Genomic DNA, 26,574 nt, shown 5'->3' with positions numbered 1-26,574 from the left:
GTTGGTATGCCTTTAGGATCTAGGATAACTACAAACATCTAGATAGTCACCACTTTAAGTCGGAAGGGTATAAACAGTTCAAGATCAAGTCAAAAAGGTCATGTATGGGTAAAATATAACTTTTTACAGATAATTTTCTGCAAGAAACACCGATAGTATTGCACCCTTAGGTTCTAACTTAGCTTTGTCTTGGTTCTATCATGTTAACTATGCTACACGTAAGGCTCTCTTTTCTAGCTAATGACAAAAACCATCCTAAATAAAAAATAAATTGCTCAAAAAGTGTTATTTTGTACATACTACTAGTTTTAAAAAACAAAGCCAACATTGGTTCAGAAAAAAGCAAGGAGGAACACAGTCATATCTCCTGATAATGGTTCTTTTACTGGATGTTAATCTTCTGTGAAAATAAAGGGTGTGAAAATCTGTAAAAGCATTCATGAAGTTTCCTAGGTAAATATGAAAAAAAAAAAAAGCTCTCACTCTTCAGAGATAACCTTGAACTCATAAAACCACAGTGAGGGGTAGGGAAAAAAAGCACAACTGTTGTCTGCATTAGGAAGAAAGGACTACATGGATTTAGAAATTAGAGTTGACCTCCTATAGAGGGAATGCAGCATTCCCACCACCTTCTAGAAGAGACTTTAAGCCAGAAGAGTAGTGTAAAAACTTCATTACATAATTAGCCACTTCTCTATTTGGGCACATTTTTTTGCCATGTAGTCACATTTGTGGCAAATGGCAAAATAATAAATAATTTTTAAAAATCAGTGTTTGGTCTACACTGCCAGTTCTTGGCTGTGAGTATGGGCTTGCTTTTTCAACCTTTTTTCCCTCTCCACTTGTTTATATTTTGGGGAACCAATATGCAAAATAGGACAATCTACTGCTTTTTGATATTTCCCATATGATGTAATCCTATGTAAGACCCATCTATTTCAGGACTAAATCTAATTCATGTTGACTGGGTCCACTGACTGAGTCAATTTTCTCTTTTTTAGCTTTTTCCTGAACACCATTATCCCAGTGATCAAATGAAGTATATAGTGAGAATCAGAGGTGGCATTTATTTATTTGATTTGTCAATCGTTTACAAAATAATAGATATAAGTATAAACATGAGTAAGAATACAGAAAGTAGGTACAATTAAATGGGACACTAGGACAGGGACGGGAGGCATGATGGTGCACTTAGGCACACCCCCTACATTTAAGTATTCAGCAGGTTCTGAGCAGTTCTGGAGAACCAGTTCTGGAAAACCGGTGGTGGAAATTTTGAGTAGTTCAGAGAACTGGAAAATGCTACCTTTGATTGGAGATTTTACATTATCCCTCCACTGAGAATGGAGCCATACTGAAAATACTGCTCATGTCCATATCAACAATCTTGGAGCTGGATGCAACGAGGAACTACATTGATGGGTCCTAGACAGGGGTGGGATTCAAATTTTTTAACAGCCGGTTCTGTGGGTGTGGCTTAGTTGGTGGACATGGCTTGGTGGTCATGTGTCTGGCTGGACATGGCCAACTCAATATCATTCACATCGAGGCACACATCTCCTCGCCTGGCCTCTCATAACCGTGAGGATGCTACAACAGTCATAAGTGTGAAAAATGGTCATGGGTCACTTTTTTCAGTGCCATTGTAACTTTGAATGGTCATTCAACACAAGCAAAGTACCAGCAAAGGAGGAAAAAAAAAACTCCAGAGAAGTTCCAGAGACAGGAAGTCTAGTCCTGCCAAGAATGTAATAAGGGTTAACGGAGAGGCAGTTTCTGCAAGCAACACCAGAATGTTTCCTTCCTGCCTTCCTTACAGGATTAGGCCAGTAATTTCTTCTAACAACTGGTTCTCTAAACTGCTTAGACTGTTAAAATCTGGTTCTAGCGAATAGGTGCAAATCTATAGAATCCCACCCCTGGTCCTAGAAGAATAAGGCTGATCATCGTTCAGAATTCAACTTATCTATATTTTTCAAGATTATTCTGTAGATGGATTAGCATCCTCACTGGAATCCATGTCCACAAAGAATAGTGTGGATTGGTGGTCTGAATATGTGCATGTCAAAAATTGGCCAGAAATAGCCCATTCTACTCTGTCCCATGCAGAAGAAAAAACTTTATGAGGCTTTCAAGCAGTATTAAATAAACAATAAATATTCCTTAAAAATACCATTTTGTACTGCAGTTGCAAGAGGTTTAAAACATTTCGCTTTCGGTGAGGACCTCCAGCAGATAATCAATCTTTTTTTTTCTTTCCTTGTAAAAGCCACACAAATACCTGCTTTGCATGTGAAATCGCTGAAAGGCATACCTCCTGCATCAACAATTTTAAAACAAGGATTTTTTTTTTCCCACAGATGGCAACTCAATTAATTGGAAAGATTGAAATCTGATTGCATATTTAATGCTAGCAAGAACCTGCTTGTTTAATCTGACATGAAACAGGATCTCCAGGGTCTTTTTTTTTCTTTTGGTAAAATCAAAGGTGAGGAAAGAATGATTAATTTTAATAAGCAAAAACTAATTTGTTGAACACAAGGAATATTTTGCACAGAAGGTGGAATAATGTCATGTGAAAATCTTAAAACTTAGTCAGGCAACGTATAAATATAGCTCACTGCTTTCACTTTCTTATTCATAACTAAGGGGATATTTACCTTTCAATGAATTGCTACATATGCATGTCATCATTTAATGTTCATCTCAGCTGAACGTATCCATTTGTTCACTGTAAATTATTGTGTTTGAAGCCTTAGATATATGAGCAACATAGAAGACAAAATTCCAAATTATAAAGAAACCAAACTACTTTAATCTACAGGTTAAGGGACACACAATTCTTGAATGCTTCTGCATGATAAAATATCATGAGAATTACAAGTATCCATCTTAAAAAGGGGAAATGCAAGCATGTAATGAAGGAAGAAAAGTGTGCCTAAGTTTACATTGTTAGGTTTTCAGGGTTTTTTTTTAATGATACAAATGATAGAAATTTATTTATTTTTGTCAATTGTTTACAGGATAATAGGTATAAGTAAAAACATAGTTATGAATACATGGACACATATAAGAAAAATAAAAAAATAAAAGAAACAATAGGACAGGGACGGTAGGCACATTGGTGCGCTTATGCACGCCCCCTACAGACCTCTTAGGAAAGGGGTGAGGTCAATAGTAGACAGTCTAAAGTTTTGTGGGTTTGGGGAAGAAACCACAGAGTCATGTAGAGTATTCCAGACATTGAGCACTCTGTTGCTGAAGTCGTATTTCCTGCAATCAAGTTTGGTGCGGTTTACCTTGAGTTTGTATCTATTGTGTGCTCTTGTATTGTTTTGGTTGAAGCTGAAGTATTCATTGACAGGTTGGACATTGCAATATATAATTTTATGTACTATACTTAGATTGAACCAAAGGTGGCATAGTTCTAGGTTTTCTAGGTCTAGAATTTCGAGTCTGGTGGCATGAGGTATTCTGCAACGAGTAGAGGAGTGTAAAACTCTTCTTGTGAAATATTTCTGGACTTTCTCAACTGTGTTAATATCAGATACGTAATGTGGGTTCCAGACTGATGAGCTGTATTTGAATATTGGTCTGGCAAATGTTTTGTATGCTCTAGTTATTAGTGTAATATTACCAGAGAAAAAGCTATGTAAGATTAGGTTAACAACTCTTAATGCCTTTTTGGCTATGTAGTTACAGTAGGCACTAGCACTTAGGTCATTAGAGATGAGTACTCCAAGATCCTTGACAGAGTTTGGATCATCAACAAGGTCTTGACTATTCAGCCTGTATTTTATTTTCTGATTTTTTTTGCCAATATGTAGGACAGAGCATTTATTTGTTGAGATTTGAAGTTGCCATTTGTTTGACCATTCTGATATATTAAGTCAAGGTCTTTTTGAAGGGTAGCAGTATTGTCTGTGGTGTTGAATAGCTTTACATCATCAGCGAAGAGAACACAATTGCTCTTGATATGATCACAGAGGTCATTTATGTAGAGTATGATGAGTTGGTCCTAGAACACTGCCTTGGGGGACACCACTGTTGACAGGTACATAATTTTGTAGGACGCTCCCAATTTTGACCAAAATTGAAGGCATCTATTTTTAATTCTGAAAGTGTCACTCTCATGGTGAACATAGTTTTATGGCAGGGGTCTTCAAACTAGATAGCTTTAAGACTTATGGACTTCAATACCCAGAATTCCTCCTCCAGTCATGTTAGCTTAGGAATTCTGGGAGTTGAAGTCCACAAGTCTTAAACTTGCCAAGTTTGAAGACCCTTGTTTTATAGTATATCTAGTAGTATTGTCAAAGTAATGGTGGCCATACACCATGTCAGGTGGAAGTAGAAGAAAACAAAATATTTTTAAAAATGTGTATAGAGTATGGAGGGATAGATGATAACTAACTGAAGATATACTGTAGATAGATAGATAGATAGATAGATAGATAGATAGATAGATAGATAGATAGATAGATAGAGACAGATAGACAGACAGACAAACACAGACAAAAATATGGATGGATAGAATAAATACTTTTTATTTAAAAAATAAAATGACATTTGAGAAACTGAAATAATTTAGGCAAAATGACAGCTTTTGATATTGGTTTTGTAGACAAGATGGCTCTGGGCAGTAAATAGATCCCATAGGCATACTAGGAAAATAAAAAAATGATTTTAATTTTGCAGCTATATGCTTTGTTTGGAAATATTCCCATTCACTGAAGAAAAGAAAAAGATAAAAGTAAGAAAAGTTGGTCAACAGCTTCTGGTAGGAGATGAACTACTGGAAGGAGATTGAAGAGCTTCACCAATTTGCATTCTGGTAAATGTTTTACTTCTCTGCGGCATGACTAGCCACATTCACCATGTTTTGTGAAAGTATAAGTTCTGATGGCAGCCATTTTGTGAAAGGAGCTACAATATACACAGAACAAAATATGTTTAACTGGTTGCAGAAATTCTCCTCTTATTCTGGGGCGTTAATTCACTATCTATCCCAAAATTTTGCAGATTAATACTGCTAGTATACTAGCATATTAAAGTTACAAGAAGCAAAAAATGTCTGAGAATGGCTTGATGGTACAACCACATCAACTTAATTGGAGGCTGCACTGATCATTATGCCAAAATCCTTGTTCACTGGAAGTAATTTTGCAATGCCGTCACCAAATTTTCCTTCGGAAATATCAAAGGCATAAATCAGAGGTGCCTTAGTAATTTGGGGGGCTGTGTAAAAATACAAGAATGAAAATAAAGTGTCAGAAAGATTATGATGGATTGCTTCATTAAAGTCATGTTCCAAATCTTGCTCTTTTTTTATAGGCCAATGTGAAACAAATAGGCTACCTACGCACTGTGTTTTAGCTTTCTTTCACATGTATGATAAAATACAAGACAACATTCCAGATGCTTTCATTTTTGTTGTTATTGTCTGTGGCATGACTTTGGTGACCAGCATTCTCTAGCATTTTTCTTACTTCTCTAAAGAATATCCTGAGCTCATCTTCTCTCCTCTGCCTGATATGTGTCACAATAAGACTTTTTAAACTGTGCCTGTAAAAAAAAAAGGTTCCCAGCTTTGGATTGTATGAATTATTATTATTGCTAAAGCTTTCAATAGCAATTATAATGTTCATTTTATAAAAAGTTATATCAAACATTTATTTTAATAAAGTATTTATTTATAAATATTTTATTTTATATAAAAACATACATAAAAGGAAACCTGAGTAATTTGCAGCTAAAGTTAGATGTTATGATACGATAGAGTAGTCCATGAAAATTATTCTCTCCCTAAGTGACTCTCTTCTTTCTGTAATCTATCCTGTCTAATGATCTAAGCTATATATCATAAGTTTATTTTTTCTTTTTTATATAAAAAATTGAGGAGGAGTTTCTAGCACTAATAAATATTGATATCATCTTTTCGCTAATGAAACAATTCAATTTAGTCATTTCAATTAATTCTGTCATTTTTAAAAAATGGGTTCAAATGCATATAGTGATTCAGAAGAATAATTCAATCAAATTATTCAGGTGTTCAACTAACAGCATACTATCCACCTACAAAGCACTGTGTACATTCATGCACCCAACTAACACAAGCGTTCCTTATATATTTGTACAAAAGCATTTTAAACAACCAAAGGAGCGTTACAAATCCTTTTCTTACTCTCTACAGTTCATGAAACTATCAGTAAACATTTTATTTATCCTCAAGCATGCTTTACTTTCATCATATCTCTCTTTCTCTTATTGTGTTTAGTTAACATTCTTCAACTACATACCAATATAAACATTTTATGAACACAGCTTATTCATTTCATCATATTCTTCATCCTATTCACCAGAGATACACTCATATCCTTCTCAGTATTCAGCTTCAGAGCAAAAATCTAGGTGTCATCCCTACCATTGTACTGTTCAAAATTTGCTCATTGTCATCTCTCATACTTTTTAAAATTAAAATTCTGTCACACTGTGGTGGACAACAGTAATGCAACAGGTTCTCAGGAAGGAGGGAGCACTTTGCAAGGAGGGGGAGCCAGACAAGATATAAGCACAGTCCAAAACTGGATCATGGGAAGAGGATGAGATCGAGAGTAGCCACTGTCTAGAATCTCCCAGAGTATATTCATTAGGTTAGGTTAGTGTAGGTTTAGACTGGCAAGATTCTGTCTATATGATATATACAAATAAAAAAACTTAACTTTGGTTTGATTGTTTTACATTGTTCTTGGGCAAAGTCTGACATAAACCTTCTGCCAAATATAAAATAATTTTCCTGTAAACATTGCATTCATTTATAAAACAAACCAAATAGAGATGCCATAAGCAACTCATGGCTATATTTTAACATTTTTCTAATTACACCTTTTATATTTGCAGTCATACATTTTTTAAAATACTCACAAGAGTGGATCCTTGGTGCATATGAGCTTGGTTGTTTTCTTGCAGACATTTCATTATCCAAATTAGGTAACTTCATCAGTGCTAGTCTGATGATGTTATCTAGTTTGGGTAAGGAAACATCATTTCATTTCAACCCTGAGCTATAAATATTCTCCTTTATTGGTACTCAACAAGAGTTTTGACTTTCTATCATTTTTCCTAGATGTAAAAATGAATTCCCACTTCATCACAAGTATAAACAATTTTGGTAAATTATTGCCTTCTCTTAAAATATATCAAATGATATTTTCTTCCTATATGTCATCTCTTTATAAACAAATCCATAAAACCTTGTCATTTCAAACCTGATGCCAGTAAAAGATCGGAGAACAAAATATCTACTTTAACTATGATAAAAAAAACCACATTTATATTACTTACTGGTACAATATTTTTAAATTAAAACCTTCATTTTAAAATCCATTTTTCAAATCAGTTTCAATTTTGTCAGGTAACACTTGTTTCCAGGGGTGGGATACGACAGGGTTAACTACCGGTTCGGGAATTACGAGTATCCCTGCCCGCTGTGAGCCACGTGCCTGTTAATCGTCATTAGCACGCTGCGTGTGGAGAAGCAGCCTTTGAAACAGCCCTTGTATTTGCAGCCTTGTAACAGCCCTCTTTTCTTGTATTTTTAACTGTAGCTATGCCTCGTTTGGCAGCTGAAGTTGAAAAATCAGGAAATAAAGATCAGGTAAGAGCCCAGCTGGGTGGCTGGGCAAAAACATCAGCAGACATACCGTGCTTCTCACAAAATAAGGCTGGGCCTTATTTTTTTTTTGACCCCTGAAAAAACGGCTAGGCCGTCTTTTTGAGGGTGACTTATTTCCTCCCCCACCTAGAGCAGCCCATGTGCACGTACCTCTCCACGAGGCCATTTCTTTTGGCCGACAAAAGCTCCCCGAAGGCAGAGCCCCCAGCTGCTTTGGGGCGAGGCATGGCTGCCCGCGCCCCCGCACCATTAGGCAGTGTCTTTTGGGCAATGGAAGCTCCCCAAAGGCAGTCACCAGCCACTTCGATTGGCCGGTAGAAGCAGCCCACACAAACTCCCCTTGCCGCGAGGCCACTTCTATCAGCTGATGAAAGCTCCCCAAAGGCAGAGTCCCCAGCCGCTTCAGGGCGAGGCATGGCGGCCCGTGTTCCCTTGCTATTAGGCAGTGTCTTTTGGGCGATGGAAACTCCCCAAGGCAGTCACCAGCCACTTCATTTGGCCGGTAAAAGCGGCCTCGGGGTGAGTGCCCACGCATACTCCCCTTGCCGCGAGGCCACTTCTATCAGCTGGTGAAAGCTCCCCAAAGGCAGAGTCCCCAGCCGCTTCGGGGCGAGGCGTGGCTATGCATCAGGTTCCAAACTGCAAACTCAATGCAACTGCAAACTCAATGCAACTGCAAACTCAATGCAATGTACATATTCTGTTGTCAGAATAAGTATCAGATGACCCCAAGATTCCCGCTGCATTTCTGCTTCCTGAGCCAGCCGCTCTTCTTCATCCCTTCAGATAGCCCTATCCCCACCCCCACATGCCCCGATTTCCCACGGCAACCATTTGGATCACAGGAGGGTCCCTAAAGAAGCTTTTGTCTTCTCTTGTCCCACTCTTTTAAACTTCTCTCTCCAGCCTTGGAAATCCTCTCCTGAGGACTCCATCCCCTGCTTAGTTTCCATCCTAGACAAGCCCCCTCCCAGGTGTGCTCTGGGAATTCAAGGACTGGTTCTGCCCCCCATCTCTGACTTGAGCAGAGCAGGCACTTGGGGGAGGGGCAGAGAGAGGGCAGAGTGGAGGGGCTCCAGGGTTTTTTTGGTTGAGCTGGGTGAAGATCATTCTGGTGGGCCAAAAGGGTGGTCTTTCAGATTGCTTTAATGATTAACAGGACACTTCCCTGAACCCCCAATTCCCTCCAGTGGGGAGGACGGCGTCTTGCTGGGCCTGGGAGAGATGATGGTTGTGTTGCAGGGAAGAACCCCCCCCCAAAAAAAAGCCCCTTGGGGAAATGTAAGTGAATGAATAAACTCAAAGGGTCTTCGGACAACCCCCCCCCCAAGGTAAATTGCACCAACAAAAGAGAGGTGGCGGAAGAGCAGGGACCTTCAGGTTCAGAAACTCTTGGTTAAGCACAAGCTGCTACTACTTCTTCCATCCCAACCCTCATTTCATGTTGCCTATGAGCACAAAGCAGATCTTAATGATAAACAACCCTTTTGTAACTTACTAGCTGCATGCCAAATCCCAGCCACGCCCCTCCCAGGGGAACCACAAAGCACACCCCAATTTATTAAAAATCCACCATTTTAATAAAAATAAATAAACCAAGCCATTTATTCAAATACAGGAACAATTTATTTAAACACAGGAACAATTTATGCAAACATACGTAGGAACAATTTATTCATAAACAGTTATGTCATCTTCTTCTGGGACATCGTCATAACACTCCAAACCCTGAATTCCACCTAGAATCTCTTGTGATTCCATTGCCACGCCTCGCCCCGAAGCGGCTGGGGACTCTGCCTTTGGGGAGCTTTCGTCGGCCAATAGAAGCAGCTTCACGGCGAGGGGAGTGTGCGTGGGCACTCGCCCCAAGGCCACTTCTACTGGCTGATCAAAGTGGCTGGTGACTGCCCTTGGGGAGCTTCCATCACCCAAAAGACGCTGCCTAATGGCATGGGGACGCGGGCAGCCACGCCTCACCCCAAAGCGGCTGGGGACTCTGCCTTCAGGGAGTTTTCGTTGGCTGATAGAAGTGGCCACGCGGTGAGGGGAGTGTGTGTGGGCACTTGCCCTGAGGCTGCTTCTACTGGCCAATTGAAGTGGCTGGTGACTGCCCTTGGGGAGCTTCCATCGGCTGAAAGACACTGCATAATGGCGAGGGGACATGGGCAGCCACGACTCGCCCCAAAGCAGCTGGGGATTCTGCCTTCGGGAGCTTTCGTCAGCCAATAGAAATGGCCTTGTGGCGAGGGAATTGTGCGTGGGCGCTCGCCCTGAGGCCGCTTCTACCGGCCTTCTACTGGTCGATCGAAGCGGCTGATGATTCTGCCTTCGGGGAGCTTCTATCGGCTGGTATTCTATTGGTAGTAAATCGGGTTATTCTAGCCTAGGCTACCTGCAGGACACTCCTAAAGGCAAGTTTTCTCCCCACCCCGCCACCCTTCCCCCCCATTTCTCTTCACCTCATGTAGTTCTAACGAACGATGTGAGAAATAGCGGGGAAATGCATGGTTTAAATAGGCCTAAATTTTGGGGCTGGGGCTTAATTTCACCTCATGCCTAGAAATCATGCTGGGCCTTCCTATTGTTGGAAGCCTTAATGTTAGAGAAACACAATAGAACCGGTTCTATGTCTGCTGCTCTTCAGAGCTACCGGTTCTACAGAGGTGGACAGAACCGGTAGAAACCCACTCCTGCTTGTTTCTCTTCCATAGTAGCTTTGAAACATAGTTTATCTATGCAAGCAGACACTTTTAAAATTAACTAAATCCATTGTTCAAAAATATAATTCAATATGTCCAATGTTAAACTATAGTATTTGCTTCATTCTATATTAGTAAGTTAGATTTGAATTTTCTTCTTTTATTGTAATCTTTAATTCCTTCTAGTTCCCTTTAGTGTCCAATTTTAAAAGTTTTATTATATATTTTTAAAGAATTCTAAACCAAAGTATTCGCCCACTGGAAACATTTTTAATGAATTCCAAAATCTTATTTCAAATTTATATGAATCCTTAATCGATTTGTAAGTTTTTAAAATCAAAGTTTCAATCATCCTTTTACTGATTACTTCAGGCAAAAAAAATTTAAACTGGTATTTCAAACTTATTTTGCTAAGGATCGGAGGAAATTCACCTGGTATTTCCAGACTTGTTGAGTGAAAGGTTCCTAATACTGAAAAGCAGTTAACAAGCATTTAAAAGTGACGAGAAAAGGAGGTATACAAATTTAGTGTCCTTTTAAAGGCATTGATCATGGTTTGAACAAGATGCCTATTTCCTGCCAGATAGTGTCTTGTGTTCTCATCATGAGGGCAACCTCAAATCACCTCTTTATCCAGAGAAGAATTATAAAGAGCCATAATTTGAGATGTTCTCAGGAATCCATTCTCTCCTCCCTCCTATTAACATCTGCATGAAGAAGTAATCCATCAATACTGGGTGAGGTAGATTGATGATATCCAATTATATATTTCTGCCCCAGGCTGAACAAGTGATAACATTAAGGCACTCCCTAAAGCCTAGAGGATGTGAACCCTGTGTGGGAAAGGAAAAGCTTAAGCTTAAGCTTAACTCTTGCAGATATTAAGTAACTGTGGGATCTGAAGCCCCCGCAGGATCTAGAGATTTCTCTTCTTTAGTTCTGAATTGGATTGTATTCCTCCAGATAGAGCTGGTGTGAAGTTTAGGGACCTCTTGGATTCATGGCTTCCATTCAAACAGCAGGTGTCTGGGAGAGTTTTTGCATGGGCCCATCTTATGTGCTAATTGTATCTGTTTCTGGAACAGGGAATCTAGGAGATTCTGATAGGAATGTAGCTGAACATTCATAAGCAACAACTGATTCAGAATGGATAGGTATGGGAAGGCTGGGACAATCCATAATATGCTCATCTCCGCTCTACAAGCTGCATTGGCTTCCTGTGGGCTCCTGGGTGCAATTCAAGATCTGCTTATCATCAATAAGCAGACAGGAACAGATTTGTGGGACTGTTTATTTCCAGTTGTTTCTACTTATCCTGCACTGCACCCCCTAAATGATCAGTAGTGACATTCTCCAGGCTCCTTCTCCTAGGCAAAGTCCCTTTGTGGGACCTAGGATATAGGCACAATCAAAGATCAATTTACCACAAACATAGCCATATACTGTACACACTCAGATGCAAGTTTGTTTGCCAACTTCACTTTTTATTCTCCTAATCAAAATTGCCCACTATTTCTAATTTGACTACTTTTGGAAGTAAATAATGTCAAGCCTATAGGTACTAAAGTCTATGAATATTGCTTGACACCATCCAGTCATGGCTTATTTAAATTTTTTATTTTTATTTAAAAAAATGAATACAGTGGTACTTCAGTACTGAACTGCTGTAAAATTCATTGAATTTGGTACTCGACACATTATGTTGTCCCAATATTTATTATTGATTTGTTATTGATGTTCTGTGTTAGGAAGAGAGGAACTATTACAGAGAATGAACAGGATGCCAAAAAGATACTGTAACTGCAAAAGGAAGTAGGGGATAGCTACAAAGGGCAGACAGAAAGTTGGCCATGCTGGGAAGATCATTGATATGGGAAAAGGGAGGGACAGGATGCCCTTCCCAAATGAAACAAAGGGTTACATGGTAAGTCACGTGATTTGTTTGGTACTCGTTTTTAGTACTTAGTACTTGTGCCTCCTGAAATGAATTAACAAGTACCAAGTTACCACTGTACATGAAAATTGACATAATGTAAAATAAAGCTATTTGTTTGTATTTGTATCATTTGTTAGTCATTTGCATCATCTTCCCACAGTTGGCATCCCATATGGCGCTTCCTAGAATGTGAGCATTATTGAAATTTGTAACTGTATTTTTGGATTAGTGGCATCCTTTCAAAATTCCAGATATTGATATGAAATAATTTCCTACTCTATTTTAGAGCCCTGTAAAGAACAACACGAGTGTAATCTGCTGACATGTCTTGAGTTGCTACTAAATTATTCTGCCCGAGGCTAGTAACTGAAGCAGATTTGGATGGCTTTCTTTAAGCCAAATATTGATAGGAAGTCCAGGGGAAGTCAACATTATTTCAGTGTAAAAAATAAAATATGCCTGTCAGGATTCTATCAAAAACTTAGCAGAAAATGTGTGAAGAAGGGAAAGGAAGAAAGGGAGAAGGAAAGTTTGTTCAATTTTTAATACAACTTTTTTTCTTCTTTCCCCCACCATCCACTACATTTAAGCAATTTCCTACTTTTCAAGGTGCCTGAAGTACCAAGGCAATATTTGGTTCTTAATTAACTCCTGGATAACCATCTTGTACTGTTAGATTTCTATCTCATGTGCCAGGTTGTGGAATTGGATTATTTTATATTCCAATTAAGAGATTAATTGTATTCTTTACATATAATATGGTTATGCTTGACATAATGATTGTTTGCTGGAGTTCTGCTGTGCTTAATGAGTTGGTGCATCAAATAGGCACTACTTGAAAAAGGAATTGTGGTATTTGTCATAAATTCCTTTAAGGATAAAGCTGCTTTTCAAGTACTGGAAGGATTCTTTGAGACTAAATGTAAAGGATCACAGGAAGGTGACAGGAGAGGAAGGTTGAATTTGCCTAAACTTCTAAAACTTGCAAAGTAACCTGAGGCGGAACTCAATCTCTGAAGCAAAACTCAACAGGGAAGTGACATGATTGAAAGATCCCAGCTGGAAAAAAAGTTTATGATCCCCTTCCCTATTTGTTACAAGCTGCTTAGGATAAATTTTATGACTGAATATTTTCCTCATAGAGGGAATGAAGTAAACAAATATCCCTGCAGATACAATGCTAGCACATGAAAAGAAAAGATTCAGCACCATCTTCTCCCTGACATGTTATTTTCTTTCCTCAGCACCAATTTCCACATGATATACATGTAATCTATGGTAAGCTTAGCAATATATAACTGGATAAATTAGATCACAGGTGTCTTTTTGCAGCTCACTCTTCAATAAGAATGAACTTCAGAGGTAAGGAACTGAAATGGGTCTCATGTCCTTTTTTCTGCCTGCTAGTAAATAAAAGAAAGATATCTTCAAATGCATTCTTCATTACATATCTGTGCAATATTCATGTAACTGTCAATTAATACAAGTTCTCAGAACTTGCCTGTACAAATTTATCTGCCGTCGGGCAAAAATCTTTAGAACATGAGATTTTATCACTGGGGTGCTAGTGAAATGTTCTACTTTTAGTAAGCTCTCTAATTCATGAAATAACAAGGATATCTTCACCAGGGAGGATTTTTCTAAGAAACATTTCCTTTGAGACTTAGAAATGAATAATCTTAAGGAAACCGATTTCATGGGAATGGTGAGAACAATTTCTCCCAGCCCCACCCAATTATAACTCTTTTAGACTGGAAATTCATGTGATGAAAACAAATCATCCTAGGATATGCTTAGCCATATCCATCTTCATAAGCCCCAGAGAAATGGAGACCAAATGAAGAAAGGAATGTGAGCCTGAAAGTGGATAGATCAAGGGAACAGTGCTTAGGTAACATGAAAGAATGGGGGTTCATGCCCACAGAATATGGTCTGAAAATAATCTAGTGAAGCCCATGTTTTACATGGCTGTTGTGAATGAAAATATATGTGATAGTAAGGGACACCAACTCTATTTAGTTCCTTTGCTGCTGAAACAAATTCTTCAGGAATTTGTCAGCTAAGAGAATGACCTGAAGGGACAGAGAGTTGCTTGATTCATGAAGTTAGGTGGGATCTTTCAATCTTCTTGGATAGGACTCTGCCTGAGGACTAAGTCTTCCTCAGGGTAATAAATTCATAGTCCATGAGATGTAGCAATTAGGATGTCATAACTAGAATGAGGTTCAAAAGCTCCAGTCAGTGGTGGAGTTCAAACGTTGGCTCTTGATTTTTTTTTGCCTGCTATTAGAGTTAAAATCTCATGTCCAAAAAGTTTTTGATCACTGACATAATCAATTGGTGTGATATTCTTGTTGCAATTATAGTGATGGGTGCATAAATTTGTAAAGGTAATTGTTAACTATTTATAATCCTAACCATAATTCTAACTCATTTGGCAGTAAAAAAGAATATAGGAGAGTTGAAATATGCAACAATAATAGATTATCAGGAAGGAACCTCTTGGCAGGCCAACAACAACAACAACAAAAAGACTCCAGTGGTTGATCTGCAGTGTTATGATCTCTTTGCCTAACTTATCTCACTGATGGTTTATGAAGATAGATGAACAAAAATCAGTTTCAAGGGAGAGAAACAACGAGAGAGAAACATTATCATTAAAAAAGAGCACACATAACTGATTTAGAATCATAGCATAAAGATTAGTTTGACAGCATAAAGATTCTCCTTGTGAATCTGGGTTTGAAATTTCCTGTTATTTCTGTTCCATGTGTAAAGAACTGTGTAAATATTGGTAAATTCTTACTGTTGTATGAGTCAAATCCACCAGCTTAGCTTTTCTTTATGTGAAGTGGTCTATATAATGTCTTTCTGCTATATCACTCTTTATAGAGGACGAAGGGGGAAAGGGTGGGACATGAATTAATCTGTTCTGATTGTTTTTCTACATTCATTTTTTAAACAATAATCATGTTCCCTCTATCTTGCTGATGAAGGAATGTGCAAATTATAGCAAATCCTTAGTTTAAAAACTGACAGTCTCACTCATTGCTACCTATAACATAGAAAACACATAGAGATTTTGCTGTCTGACAAATTGGAAATGATTAAGACAGATGACTATGATAATTGAAATGAGGCATATAAGTTAATAACTAAAATGAGATCTCAGATGGTAAAGTGGATAATGAGATAAGAATGAGGGGGTTGTATTTAAAGAAATAGAAACAGATTTATACAAGAGTAATATAAAAGATTATACATTTAGCAAAAGTAAAACAGGCATTACTTACAAGTACAATTGCAGATAAATCTTCTAGAGATTTACTTATCAGAATGGGTCTAAGAATTGTGTGCTTCATGTACTCCTCTGCTTGAAATACTAATGGTCTTTTGACTCACAGACAAAAATCAAATTGTTCATTCCCACTAGAACAAACATTAGATAAGTCTAAGTACAGTTTAGTGGGGTCCCCATAACCTGATTTGAAATGTTGTTAGTTCAATATATGGTTGATGTAGATCTTAACATATATCATTTACTTTTTGCTGTTTGCTGCTCAGTCAGTTATAATAACTGAAGAGTTTGCATGACTGATGATAGTTCCTGGAATTTTTTTATTTTCTGAAACATCTATTTTGAGACCCTCCCACATCTGACTCTCTAAAAATTATTTTCTGAATACTTGTTTAAACAATAATATTCTACTGATATCTCTGAAGCTAGTCAAATGAATTCTTCATAATTGGCTTTTCTTGTGTTAACCTGAAAGTACAACACCACCATCACTGTTTCTATTCCCAAATCTTTCAAATGCCCTCATTCCTACTTAAGAAAAATAAAATACATTTTATTTATATCATCTATGTCCTTCACGTTTGCCCTGTTTGGTTGTTGTTGTTATAAAGGTAAATATGTAGAGAAGCTGAATGATTAATTTTTGGGGGACCTGAAAATGCACCAAACTTTCCCCCAATCCCCTGAAAGACCCAAAGCCTAATATTCATGAAGTATGGCATGACAAGAAGATACACAAGTAGGGAAAAGAAGGACACAGCAATTCCACAAACTCTCACACACAAACTCACAGACACACATAAACAAAATTTGTGAGCTACTCTCACTGCAATTTGCAGCTAAATTTTAAAAAATCATAAAACATATAAAAGTTCAAGCATATCTGGTATCATAGAATCACAGAAGGCTAGAACTAAGTTCAAACCAGCACAGACACTTCACACAGAGGTACCCTGAACCTTGCTATGATTGATTTTGGATACTAGGCATTGGCAAACTTACTGAAAATTGCCTTTTCTTTATTTGATCTGTTTTTATATCCATTTAGTGGCACTTAATGGATTCCACGTACCCTATAATATTAAGAATTTTTAATTGAATTGTTTTAGGGTTTTTAAATTTATACTACCTGCTTAGCAATATTAGCTTCATATATATACATAGATACATATATGGCATTCAGCTTTGTTCGGACACAATACAGAAGCTTGATGACGGCAGATGAGATTCTGCCAAAATGTTGCTACAACTTTAAAAGCACAACTACAACGACATGGGAAAATACCCGAACAAAGCTGAATACCATACATGTAAGTACCTGTGAAAACTTGAGAAAACACATAGATACATATACATATACATATACATATACATACACACACACACAGATATATATATATATATATATATATATATATATATATATATATATATATATATATTCATTCTTAAGTTTTCGAGGGTACTTACATGTATGGTATTCAGCTTTGTTCAGGTATTTTCCCACGTCATTGTAGTTGTGCTTTTAAAGTTGTAGCAATGTTTCGGGAGAATCTCATCTGCCATCATCAGGCTTCTGTATTGAGTTCGTCTGTGAGTCAGACTTTTACAGTTGTTTCAGTTTTAAATTTTGGGCTAGCCTACTGCTGTGCCAGAATGTTTTTTTCTTCATCCTGATTGGTTGGGAGTCTTGGTCTGTGTTTATTGGTCTTAGAGTTTGCTGTGTTCTGCTTGATTGGTGTTTCTAATATCTTCTGACTGTTTTGTGGCTTTTTTTGTCTTGATTGGCTGGCAACATTGTGTTCCTGTATTGGAGGCTTTTAGTGCAGCTTGGCTCCGAGTAAATGGATGGCTATCATTTATTAGGAAGCTAGGTTTCATTTGAGTGCCTGGTTGGGGTGTGTTTGAGCTGGAGGTATCACAGGGGATCTGTTTGTGCCCAGATGCTTGCCTGGCTTGTGGTGTGGAGATTTTTTTTGTTTGTGAGTGCAGGCTTCCAAATAATTGACAGTCTGGTGGAATCATCTCTTCTATTCATGCTTTCAGGTTTTTTTTCAATCTCTATGGTTCTCTGATAATTCTGTGGCTGGTTTTTTTTTATAGTGGCTAGGGTTTTGGTGCCATTGAAGTTGATGCTATGACCTGTGGCTTTCATGTGTTGGACTAGTGAGGAAGTGTGTTCCAGCTTTTTGACTGCATTTTTGTGTTCATCCAGGTACTTATTCTTCTATTGGTCTGTCCAATGTATGTGGCCGGGCATGATGCACAGGGGACTTCATATATACCTTGGTTTTCCAGGTCAATTTTATCTTTGGGGTTTCTAAGGATGGCTGCTATTTTTCTGTCTGTTTTGAAGGCAGTCTTGATGTGATGCCTGTGTAGTATCTTATTAATTTTGTCTGTAGTACCTCTTATGTAGGGCAGGACAGCTGTTCCATAGGTCTGTTCATCTTCTAGGTCTCCATTATGTCTCAGTGTGCTTTTGTGGATCAAGCCAGTGATTTTGCTTTTGTGGAAGCTGTTGGCTGTCAGGGTGCATAGTTCAGTCTTTATGTGTGTCCTGTCTGCCAGGCATTTGGTTCTGGTGATTAGTGTTTTGGCCACGGAGTTTATCTGTGCTGGGTGGTGGTGGGATTGGGCATTGAGGTAGCAGTTGGTGTGTGTTTTCTTCTGGTATATGGTGTGTCCTAGTGTGCCATCTGTTTTTTTGTAGATTAGTACATCTAGGAATGGTAGTTGTTTGTTTGTTTCCGTTTCCATGGTGAACTTGATTTTGGGGTGCGTGCTCTTTAGGTGTGTTAGGAAATTGTTTAGGTTTTCTTTTCCATGGTGCCAAATCATAAATGTGTCATCGATGTATTTTAACCATAGTTTGGGTTTGTGGGTGGCATTAGCCAGGGCTCTGGATTCGAATTCTTCCATGAACAGGTTTGCAATGACGGGTGACAGTGGTGATCCCATAGGGGCTCCTTCAATTTGCTTGTATCTTTGTCCTTTGTATATGAAATATGTGTTGATGAAGCAGTGTTCTGTTAGTTCCATGAGGTGTTTAGCTGGTTGGTATTTATTTTTGATGATTTCAAGAGTTTCTTTTATCAGGACTTGAGTGAATAGTGAAACCACATTGAAACTTACAAGCAGATCTTCTTGTTTCATGTGTAGATCTTTGATCATTTTCAAGAAGTGGTATGATTCCACCAGACTGTCAATTATTTGGAAGCCTGCACTCACAAACAAAAAAACTCTCCACACCACAAGCCAGGCAAACCCCTGGGGACAAACAGATCCCCTGTGATACCTCCAGCTCAAACACACCCCAACCAGGCGCCCAGATGAAACCTAGCTTCCTAATAAATGATGGCCGTCCATTTACTCAGAGCCAAGCTGCACTAAAAGCCTCCAATACAGGAACACAATATTGCCAGCCAATCAAGACAAAAAAAGCCACAAAACAGACAGAAGATATTAGAAACACCAATCAAGCAGAACACAGCAAACTCCAAGAGCAATAAACACAAACCAAGACTCCCAACCAATCAGGATGAACCATTCTGGCACAGCAGTAGGCTAGCCCAAAATTTAAAACTGAAACAACTGTAAAAGTCTGACTCACAGACGAACTCAATACAGAAGCCTGATGATGGCAGATGAGATTCTGCCGAAATGTTGCTACAACTTTAAAAGCACAACTATAATGACGTGGGAAAATACCCGAACAAAACTGAATACCACACACACACACACACACACACACGCGCGCGCGCGCACACACACACACACACACATTTACCCTCTTATATTTCAGTGGCATTTCTGAAATGGATAACTTTTCTTGCTTGTATCTTATACTGGTCTGTGAGTGAAAAAGAAAGAATTAACTTGAATGATTGACTTTTCAGAGCTTGTCATAGAAAAATGTAGGTTTGTACTGAATTAATAAACTGACACCAGTGTGCTCTTAAAATGGCACATTTTCACCATGAGAACCTTATCCAAAGCTCAAGCATTTCATATTAGGGAACGCTGATAAATCTTAATTTCCTTTGAAATGTTTCTGAATAGGCATATTCCATCATATAAGTATGGCCTATTTGAATAAGTGAAACTGATTGTCACAGGCAGACCAGACGGACATCTTTTTAAAGTCCCATTGCACAGTAATTTGAAGTAATTTTCTTTTCCAGGTCATTATTATTAAATCTATAAGCCTGCATGGTAAGGTTTAAGAATCTCACAGATGATAGAGGCCAGAGGAGAGGGAGGGAAGACTAGACTTTAAAGATGGAAACTTATCACTCTGTGAGACCATTAAAATTAATCTTTTCTTCAGACTAACTCCAGGGGTGATTTCAATTAAATTTGTTCAGAATTTATCAGTTTCTTACATGTAGCCATAAAAGATTCAATACCCCATACATATTCCCTATATAAGCAAGGAATGTACTGAAGGGAACCCATTATTACAATCTTTTTGTGGTCTCTCAATATATTCATTTAATAGGGCATTCAATTATTTAAAATGTTGGTTCTTAACAATCATTCTTCTTGTTGTTCCTCTAGAAATAAGATGTAATCATATGGGCAAATTTTTAGAAGACCCTGAACTGGTAAAATTGCCCTTTTCCTTGCCCTGCTGATTCTACCATCATATCTGTCAGAGCAAGAAGAAATATAGTATTTAAAAAATTAATGACAAGAAACTGCAGGACTTTTTTTTTTTTTTGCTAATAAGAATTCATATTAGAGCACAACCCTCAACTTAAAAAGAAGCAGAGGAGTTCTTAGAGGCATCCTTGGGGTAGGGAGTAAAAAAAAAAGTTAAGTTGATGTTGTATCACATAGTCACAATCACCACTGTTTTTTCTCCATACACACTCCCTCCCCTCATGAATACCACTCAGAGTTGACTTTAGGTCTGCAATTAGTGATCAAATATGATGGACAGAGCTATAAACAATATACTTTAACAGCTTTAAAATTTAGAGATCCAGACTAATCTGCAATCTGATTACAACCAAGGGGAAACAGGAGGCTCATAACTGTTGATAATTATGAAAAGGATGTTCAGTTAAGATGTTATTCTTCATGATTTAATAAGATTTTATAGTGATATTAACTTAGCTTTTTCAGAAACATTTACTGCTGTCATGAACTTGGAATTTTATTAGCAGCTTAAAAATAGATTTGCATATGTGAAAGTACATACATATTAGCAGTGGGTTTTGAAAGGATAACTTTTTTTTTAAATATATACATATTATCTGTTTTTGTTATTAAGTGGTTGACATTTAATCAGATCTCCCCCCCCTCTCTTTTTTCTATCATCTATCTTTTCTCAACCCCACTGAAAAAGAAAAAAAATTTGAGAAAATTTTGTTTATTTATTCATCACATTTATTTCCTGCTCATCACATGGTGTAAGGCAACACTGAAGGGACAGTGAATGTACACTATATCAAATGAAGAAGGGAAAATTGATTTTGAAAAACAGACAAAACTTAAACTTTTTTACATAAATTAAAACATAAAGTTCTGCTTGTTAGTTTTAATCAATAATTGGATTAAATGAAAAGATTGCTATATCCCTACTATTTGATAAGGAACACTATTTTCTTATTGTTTCATCCCTAATATTAATGAAGGACTAAGAGAAGACATCAACATGGGATTATAGCCTGGGAAATGAAGAGCTGGAGTAGGCTATGATCACAACAGGGAAACATTTACAGGATATCCATAGTAAACAAATATACCAAATGAAGGATAAGACGGAGAAGAGAAAATGTCTAAAACTAAGGAAAGTTATCTCAGATACTGAATGAAGATACAGGAGAAATCCTGAACCTTCAGAGTTACATCTCCTAGCTTCTGTTTATGCAATTACAACAAGGCAATCAGCCCATTTTCACAGAGAAAAATATGAAAATATGTTCATATTAAAGATTTTATCTTGTAGAGAAAGAATATGGGACCTTTTAAAGACTCATAGAACCTGTGTAGTATGGAATACAGTTGAAAAAAAAAAATTACCAACTGGTAAAGCCAAATAGAGAAAAATAAAATGGTTCTCCTTATAAAATGCATTGCAATTGAGTCATGTCTTGGTAGAAGGGGTTATAAAGAGGCAAATTCTCTCTTACTATGTTTATCTTGTATTTTTATGAAGAAAAGAAAAATAGATGTTCAGACAACTACTGTATTTACAATATTGACATGGCTATTATTTATCAATTCATCATTAAATTTTAATAGATTAATCATCAGTTATTGAGCAATTGATGTTGAAATCCAGCTGTGATGCCCCACGTCAGTTCAGAAGGGTCTGCAAAGCCCTTTAGCCATCTCTCTGGGAAAATACTTGGGTTGCCAGTAATTTCAGAGTCTAATTTGCCTACTTTTTAAAACAGAAATGAGTGGTATCTTAATATTTTTAAATTGTATGTGTGTATTGGGTATATGATTCACACATGATGCACAGAAAAATGGGGTAGATTTTCTTTTTAGGGAAATTTTTAGTTAAGTATATTCTGGTTGCAAAAAGATGCTTAGATGATATTGTGAAAAATGCAGCAGGTATACTAAAGGGAGTGTCCTAACCTATGAAATATATTAAATATGTGTCTTAAGCATAATATTTGGTTTTATTTGGTCCTCTGGAAACTGGTACACTTCAATTTCAGTGCTAAACAAGATTAAATTAACATAGCACAACCACAAACTTTTGCTATCTTTTTGTTTTAATTAATTTCCTTATATTTAAATACGGTAAAAGAGATTTGCAAAAGTCCTTTTTTGACCATAGGTCTTGCTAAAAGAAATCCATTTCAATTTTCTCTTTGGGATTTAATTCATATGGTACATGTTTTATTAATACAATATTGTTTTGTAGCTCTTATTTTCCCTCGACCACTATGACATTTTAGAGCTGAGTAGAGCACTGTAAGTACCCCTATAATGAGAACATGCTGAGATGTCTGAAATTTCTGTCACATTTATTTGCTTCTATATACCCAGATTCATAGGCAAGGGCAGGATCAATCATTAAAAATAATTAAGAAATTATCTTAGCATTTGTTAAATAAACATATTTAGATATTAGCAATACAAAATATTAGGATGGAAAACGTGTATATTACTATGATTCAATGATTCACAATTTCTCAATTTGGAATGATTTCTTATTTATCTTGAGAAATAGCATATATGATTTATTCATAATTCCTTCTCATGAAGAATTTAGAAGCCCCGTATAGTTGTTTTATATATGAAATGAAATCTTCTATACTCGAACAAAATATTTCAACATAGTGGGGAAAGATTTTTTTCAGTCTTTTTTCAGAAATTTACCTTTTTCTCTGAGATAAAAGAACCCCACTTTCCTCTAGAAAATATGTTGTTGCTCATGCCTATTATGGTTTTGCTTTCTGAGCACTTTAAATAATCTCTGCTCCAAGTGTGTGTGTAATTTGATTCCTATCCACCCGATGATTTCACTGTAGCATCCATGAAGTGGGCATTCTACAAATACTTGCATATAAATAAATAGAGAACCAGAGAAGAAGGTGATAGGCATAGTGACAGCAAAGAAGCTGTGTGGACAAGCCTAGCCTATTGAAAAGAGACACTCCATATATACAGTAAATGACAAAACCATAGCTTTTAGCAGCCACAACCATCTCTAAAAAGTTAGAGATGCTCTTCGGCCAATTCATACTTGGCCTTCACATGTTCATCCTAGATTCACCAATCCTAAACATAGACTCAAAGTTGATTAGCAGTAAGTCTTCCAGCCCATCTTTTGCATCTCTTCTGCAGATGCAGTGAATTTAAAGCTATTATTTTCATTAACTTTGAAGCATAGTTCTTGCAAGTTATGGTGTCCTTATTTGCTCTTCTACTCAGTTCTGATTTCACTGAATAGTACTCTTATGGTTGTTTAATCTCTTAGTCACTCACAAAGTACAGATTTATAAAACAATGAAATACACATCACATCTTTTATATTTATTTATTTATTATTTATTTATTTTGTATATATTCAAAACATGTTTTCATTTTTTTAACCAAGCTACCCTGCCAAAAGAAATGTTAGGTATAATTTATGCTTTTGTGTTTAGTTAATCATGTGTGCCTGCCTTGGATAGTAAACTGAATACTTTTAACAATCAGAGGTTTAAGCTAACCCCGCCCCCACCCACCCAATCTGAAAACATATGACTTGCATGGGTGACAGTGGAAAGAAACAGAATAAACTAACTGTGAGAACACATACAAGATTTCTAGGACTGGCAGGATGGATAAATATCTCTTTAAGACATAAGACATAAGACATAAGAATTTATTTGTCATTACACTCGCAAGCGGGTGCAACGAAATGAGGTGCTCTTCCACAAGTAAAACTGGACAACACCATTGAAAGAAAAATAAAATTAAACAATAAAATTTATTATCAATCATGACCCATTTGGAAAAACATAATTCTCAAATGTCCTCAAATAATATATAATAATCCTTTTTGAACTCAAAATTGAAAAATGGATGTTAGGGGAATTCTCAAAGATTATTGACATTTGACATTAGCCCATTTATCACAGAGTTTTAATGTTGCAGTCATTAGATAAATATATTCCAATTGCACTGTGTGGTAGTTTAATTAGAATAAGTTTAAAAGAAAGAAGGGGGTTGGTGGTCTGTTGACATTTCCCCCAAATACATGAAATGAAGACTAGAGTGCTTGCAAAATGAAGCACTTTCACAGATGTCTAGTTTCTTAAATATATGCAGAATCCATGGGAAAAAACCCTGTTGATTTCTGTTCCCAGATCTATGACATGGTTGAAGATGCTACCTGCTGTGCAGCCAGCCCAACTTCTATCAGCAGCTCTGAATTCTTGGAGTTCTAATTGTCAAGCAGATCTGAACTTGCCTCAACAATTCAGCTGGATGGCATTTCTTTTTGCCAAAGTTATACTGCAACATATTTGGCTTGTTAGTAAACGTACATGTTAAAACCTTCCCAAATGAGTCATAGTCATATATCTATATGTTGGAATTCTTTTTCAAAAGAGGAAGACTGAGGCTTTTCATCTTTATCATCTGATCCACAGTTCATGAAAGAAGGTGTGGATCAGAAATTTGTTATACCCTGATTTTCATGTTTCTCAAATGACTTGATACTAAATGATTGTAATAGAGTTCTATGATTATTATTAAGCAGAACAGAAGTGTAATTAATTAAATACCCAGACTTAATTTTTTTTTCAAAAGGCATCTTTTCAAGAAAACATTTAAAGAGATTTTTTTTTTTAAAGAAAGGATTTGTAAAAGTATATTTTAAATGGTTGATTTATAAGAATACATTTTAAATTGGAAATACCTATGAGTGTATGGACTGGAAATAGACTAATTAAACCTTCTTTCTCCTCTTCAGATGTGTATGGAGTACATCTTCCAAAATTCCCAGAAAATTTCTGTAGCCCTCAGGAGTCCAAACTGCATTGGGTGACAGGGGGATTAGTCTAGTGCCTAGTTAACATTATAATTACAGCAAGACCTGCTTGGTTGTTTCACTTATTCTTGCCCTCCTTATTCCTGCAGGGAAGACAAGTCTCACTGGCTGGCTCCTATAAAGACGGATCTATCAGCACCTGCTTTTCCCTTTTAGGAAAAATCATTTCCTTGTCACTAGATCTTCTTTTGCTGTCCCAGATATTTGCCTCCATGGATACAGCTACCTTCATCCAACCTCCTTTCCACATTCATTTAACCTTTTCCCCACTCCCTTTCTCTCTTTATGGCACCACTCTCATTCTGATGGCAAAATAATGAAAGCAATAGGGACAGGCTATTCTTTTTTTCCTATGTTCCTTAGGAAATGAAAAGGAAGGGAAGAGATTAAATAGAAGGAAAGGGAAGCCTTGCAGGACAGAGAAAGCAAGTCTGGGCAAAACTGAAAGGGTATACATTGGTAGACATAAAGGTTGAATGAAGCATGGGCTTTTAGTGTTGAGGATAGTTTATTCATTTAACAGGTCATCATTGAATCAACTGAAACATTATTTAAAGGAATACAATTGCTAAGAAGCAGAGAACATAGCCAGCTAGCAGCCAATAATAGTCCATAGTCACCTAGCATGAAATGTCTGCATGGGGCAGCCACTGGAGAGGATTTGTGTGACATGCATTGTTGTTGCCATTACATAGAAATAAATCATGGGCTTTGAAGGTCTAAAAAAAGAACAGGTTGGAAGACAGCAGTCCAAGCTGGAAAATACAGGCATGGGATGTACTTGCAATGTACATGGTGCTGGGTGTGAGAGGAAAGAAAACTTCTGTTCTGGCACTCATGAAATAGTGAATGGCTCATACCAATGATTGACCCAGCAGAAAGTATGGATCTATCCTAGGTCATCAAACATAACCTAGGTACTCATGCCAGACTTTGATGTGCCAATATGTAAAACCAGACTATATTAGGATGATGTCAGCACACACATCATTTTGCCACATTACTGGCCAAGAGTCAAGACAAGATTATTGAATCCCTTCATGATCTTTAGGAATATGATCTTCTGGGGTGGGGATTATAGCTTGGTAGTATAGCATTTTCAGGTGGGAGCCCTCGTCTGAGAGTTGAGATGCTTCCTGTCATTGTAGAGGCCCTTAAATGATTTTTTCCTTCCCCCCCAGTCTTTTCTTTTCCATTACACAATGATTAAAAACTTGCATACATTTGTCTGGGACCAAGCCGGGGGGGGGGGGACATTTTGTTCTTCATTCTGATAATATCTATGTAAAGTTCTCCAGAAGTTACATCCTTTGACCCAAACCTGGGCTCCAGTAGATGCTATGGAATGAGTTTCAACCTCAGATTTCCTGCCGATGCCATTCCCAACAAGCCTAAACTTGTGGATATTGTTATTTAATTGATTTGTAAAGAAGAAATGATTCTTCTCTGTCATATTTA

General features: G+C 37.2%; 1 long non-coding RNA gene across 2 annotated transcripts in view; it reads left to right on the top strand.

Annotated features, from left to right (window-relative positions):
- The window catches only part of LOC148126299 (uncharacterized), a 49,690-nt gene extending 24,221 nt beyond the window's left edge, over positions 1 to 25,469 (top strand). Inside the window, exons 2-6 of one of the 2 annotated variants that reach the window (XR_015743075.1) lie at positions 2,361 to 2,488; positions 4,699 to 4,834; positions 12,123 to 12,298; positions 13,555 to 13,672; positions 24,431 to 25,469. This is a non-coding gene — a long non-coding RNA (uncharacterized LOC148126299). The remainder of the gene's footprint in view (positions 1 to 2,360; positions 2,489 to 4,698; positions 4,835 to 12,122; positions 12,299 to 13,554; positions 13,673 to 24,430) is intronic. The other variant, XR_015743076.1, reaches the window with a different exon arrangement.
- Positions 25,470 to 26,574: the final 1,105 nt, after the last annotated feature.

This window comes from Pseudonaja textilis, chromosome 3 (assembly GCF_049901715.1).
Source record: "Pseudonaja textilis isolate UNSWEBS1 chromosome 3, rPseTex1.2, whole genome shotgun sequence".
Lineage (NCBI taxonomy): Eukaryota > Metazoa > Chordata > Lepidosauria > Squamata > Elapidae > Pseudonaja > Pseudonaja textilis.
The sequence above is the reverse complement of the archived record's forward strand: the minus strand, read 5'-3'. Positions and strand labels throughout refer to the sequence as shown.